This window comes from Lynx canadensis, chromosome B2, assembly GCF_007474595.2.
Source record: "Lynx canadensis isolate LIC74 chromosome B2, mLynCan4.pri.v2, whole genome shotgun sequence".
Classification (NCBI taxonomy): Eukaryota; Metazoa; Chordata; class Mammalia; order Carnivora; family Felidae; genus Lynx; species Lynx canadensis.
In genome coordinates this window covers 33,302,409-33,306,998 of record NC_044307.1, presented here as the reverse complement: position 1 = coordinate 33,306,998, position 4,590 = coordinate 33,302,409, and the positions used below count along the sequence as shown (strand labels likewise).

The following is a 4,590-nucleotide window of genomic DNA, read 5'->3' as shown; positions in this document are numbered from 1 at the left end:
ACACTGTTAAAAGAATGAAAAGACAAGTTATAGGCTGAGAGGCAATATTTACAAGGTATATATTTGGTATATTTGACAAAAGACCTTTATCCAGGATACATAAAAAAATTCTTAAAACTCAGCAGTAAGAAAATGACCAATTAATTTTAAACAGGCAAAAGAATTAAACAGACACTTCATCTAAGAGGAAATACAGATGGCAAACGAGCACATGCAGAGATGCTCAACATCCTTCGCCACTGGGCAAGTGCAAATTAAAGCCGCCCAGACCCAGCAGTCTCGCTCCTGGATATTTACCTTAGAGAAATGAAAACTTACATCCACACAAACAGCTGCACAAGAATGTCGGTAGCAGCTCTGTTCAGAATCCCCCCCAAACCGAAGCAACCCAAATTGGAAGGCTGGGTAAATGAACAGCAGTTCATTTATGGAATACTACTCAGCAGTAAAAATGAACAAAATCTCTCTCGTTCTCTTTACCTGCCTCCCCCATCCCTCCCTTCCTTGTGTAATTGACATACAATATCTTTTTAGTTTTATCATACAGTGTACATCATAGTGATTTGATATTTTTATACATTATGAAATGATCCCCCTGATAAGTCTAGTTACTGTCTCTCACCATCAAAGTTATTACAATATCGTTGACTATATTCCCTATGCTGTACATTATATCCCCGTGACTTATTTACTTTATAACTGGAAGTTTGTACCCTTTAAACCTCTCTGCCTATTTTACCTATCCCCTCCCCTTCCCCACTCTGGTAACCAACAATTTGCTTCCTGTATCTAAGAGTCTGTTTCTATTTTTGTTTGTTGATTTGTTTTTTTGTTTTTTGTTTTTTTTAGATTCCACATATAAATGAAATCATACAGTATTTGTCTTTCTCTGTATGACCTATTTCACTTAGCGTAACACCCTCTAGGTCCACCCATGTTGTCACAAATGGCAAAATTTCACTTTTTATGGCTGAGTGTTATTCCTTTTTTTTTTCTTTTTAACTGATAATCAATTTATTAAAAAGGTTGATTCAAGCATCTGCAATGGTGACTTCAATCTCAACTCCTGGCTCAATACTGATGGAAATAATCTGTTTAACAATCTCCAAAAGTCTGTGCAAATCAATGGGTCGCTTGTGGATCCTCACCTGAAAACAGTCCCAAGTCTTAGAACCTTCACCACAAGGAGTTTTTCTTGTAGTGATGCTCAGAGTCTTGGTAGGCATCCAACCTGGTCCTTTCACTTTGAGATTCTTTTCCTTTGTGCCTCAGATCAAGTCAGCACATACCTTCTCTAAAGATTTTATGTTGCAACTGGTTAGAATAATTCTAATTCAGTGAAACACCACCTCTAGTTCCACGGGTGTCTTCCCAGTGTCTTTTTTTTTTTTAATTTTTTTTAATGTTTATTTATTTTTGACAGAGAGAGAGAGAGAGAGAAGAGCATGAGCGGGGGAGGGGCAGAGAGAGAGGGAGACACAGAATCTGAAACAGGCTCCAGGCTCTGAGCTGTCAGCACAGAGCCTGACCCAGGGCTCGAACTTACAGACTGCGAGATCATGACCTGAGCTGAAGTCGGATGCTCAACCGATTGAGCCACCCAGGCGCCCCTTCCCAGTGTCTTTAAAAGCCACAGCTGTGGCATCACTGCCTGACCCACTTGTTCCTCAGCAAGAATGAACAGTGGTGTGTCAGGAGCAGGAGAGGGGCCTCCAAAGCTCCGCTGTAGCTGCGACTGCGTCTTCCTCAAAGAGTGGATGAGTGTAATTCCATTGTGTGTGTGTGTGTGTGTATCTATCTATATATCTATATTGTGTGTGTATCTCTCTATATATTCATATATATCTATAGATATATAGAGAGGTACACATGTATATATCACATGTATATATATGTATATATCATATGTCTATGTATATCTCACATCTTTATTCATTCATGTATTGATAGACACTTAAGTGGCTTCCACATCTTGGTGATTGTAAATAATGCTTCAGTGAACATAGGAGTGCATGTATCTCGTCAAATTGGTGTTTTCATTTTTAATTTTTTTAATATTTATTTATTTTTGAGAGGGAGAGAGGACGCGAATAGGGGAGGTGCAACGAGAGAGGGACACACAGAATCTGAAGCAGGCTCCAGGTTCTAAGCTGTCAGCACAGAGCCCGATGCGTGGCTCCAACTCACAGACCGTGAGATCATGACCTGAGCCTAGGTCAGATGCTTGACTGACCGAGCCACCCAGGCTCCTGGTGTTTTCATTTTTTTAAAAGATTTTATTTTTAAGCAATCTCTACACCCAGCATGGGGCTTAAACTCATAACCCCGAGATTAAGAGGACTGAGCCAGCCGGGTGCCCCTCATTTTAATTTTTTGAGGTACCTCCATACTGTTTTCCACAGTGGCAGCACCAATTTACCTTCCCACTGACAGTGCACGAGGGTTCCCTTTTCTTCACATCCTCACCAGCACTTATAACTTTTTGTCTTTTTGATAACAGCCAATCTGACAGGTGTGAGGTGATATCTCAATTTGGTTTTGATTTGCATTTCCCTGAGGATTAGTTATGTTGAGCATTTTTTCATGTGCCTGTTGGCCATCTGGATGTCTTCTTTAGAAAAATGTCTATTCAAGTCCTCTGCTCAATTTTTAATTAGGTTGTTTATTTTTTTTAATACTAAGCTGTGTAAGCTCTTAATATATTTTGAATATTAAGCCCTTATTGGATGTATGATTTGCAAATGTCCTCTCCCTTTCAGTAGGTTGCCTTTCCATTCTGTGGATGATTTCCTTCACTTTGAAAAAGCTTTTTTAGTTTGATATAATCCCATTTGTTTATTTTATTTTATTTTTTTATTTTATTTATTATTTATTTATTTATTTATTTTTTCTTTTTAACGTTTTATTTATTTTTGAGACAGAGAGAGACAGAGCATGAACGGGGGAGGGGCAGAGAGAGAGGGAGACACAGAATCGGAAGCAGGCTCCAGGCTCTGAGCCATCAGCCCAGAGCCCGACGCGGGGCTTGAACTCACGGACCGTGAACTCACGGACCGTGAGATCGTGACCTGAGCCGAAGTCGGACGCTTAACTGACTGAGCCACCCAGGCGCCCTGCCATTTGTTTATTTTAATGTTAGTTGTCCTTGCCTGGGGATACTGATCCAAAAAAATATTAAGACCAATGTCAAATTGCTTACTGCCTATGTTCTCTTCTAGGATTTTTACAGTTTCAGGTCTTACATTCAACTTTAATCCATTTTGAGTTTATTTTTGTGTATGGTGTAAGAAAGTGGTTAAGTTTCTTTTGTATGTGGCTGTCCAGCTTTTCCAACATCATTTGTAGAAGAGACTGTCTTTTCCCCATTGTACATTCTTGCCTCCTTTGTCATAGATTAATTGACCATGTGTGTGTAGGTTTGTTTCTGGGCTTTCTATTCTATTCCATTGATCTATGTGTCTGTTTTCATGGCAGTGCTATAATGTTTTGATTAGTATAGTTTTGTAGTATAGTTTGATACCTCCAGCCTTGTTTTTCTTTCTAAATATTTGAGAAATAGCTTTGGCTATTAGGGGTCTTTTGTGATTCCATTCAAATTTTAGGATCCTTTGTTCTAATTATATGAAAAATGCCATTGGCGTTTTTTTTTTAAGATTTATTTTTAAGTAATCTCTGCACCTAATGTGGGGCTCAAACTCACAACCCTGAGATCAAGAGTCTCATGCTCCACTGACTGAACCAGACAGGTGCCCTGCCATTGGTACTTTGATGGAGATTGTATTAAATCTATAGATTGCCTTTGGTATATGGACATTTAAAAAATGTTTATTTATTGATTGTGTGTGTGAGGGAGAGAGCTATGGAGGAGCAGAGAAAGAGAGAGGGAGAGAGAGAATCTCAAGTAGGCTCCACTGATAGCACAGAGCCCAACATGGGGATTGATCTCCCAACCATGAGATCTTGACCTGAACCAAAATTAAGAGTTGGATCCTTAACTGACTGAGCCACCCCAGTGCCCCTGGTCTATGGACATTTTTAACAATACTACTTTTTCCAGTCCATGAGCATGGTATATCTTTCCATTTATTTGTGTCCTCTTCAATTTCTTTCATCAATGTCTCACAATGTTCAGAGCACAGGTCTTTCATCTCCTTGGTTAATTTTATTCTTAGGTACTTTATTCTTTTTGATATAATTGTAATGAGATTGTTTTCTTAATTTCTCTTTCTGATAGTTCATTATTAGTGTATAGAAATGCAACCGATTTCTGTATGTTAATTTTGTATTCCGCAACTTCAGTGAGTTCATTTAGTAGTTCTAATAGTTTTTTAGTGGATTTCTTAGTCTATACACACACACACACACACACAGAGGACCATGTCACCTGCAAATAGTGATAATTTTACTCTCCTTTTCCAATTTGAATGCCTTTTATTTATTTTTCTTGTTTAATTGCTGTGGCTAGAACTTGCAATACTGTATTGAATAAAAGTGGTGACAGTGGGTATCCTTGTCTTGTTCCTGATCTTAGAGGAAAAGCTTTTAGCTTTTTACTATTGAGTATGATGTTAGATGTGGGTTTGTCATATA

At 38.5% G+C, this 4,590-nt stretch overlaps 1 pseudogene; it reads right to left on the bottom strand.

The window, feature by feature from the left end:
- Window positions 1-1,031: 1,031 nt before the first annotated feature.
- On the bottom strand, window positions 1,032-1,382 carry LOC115514900 (annotated as a pseudogene).
- Between the last annotated feature and the right edge of the window lie 3,208 nt (window positions 1,383-4,590).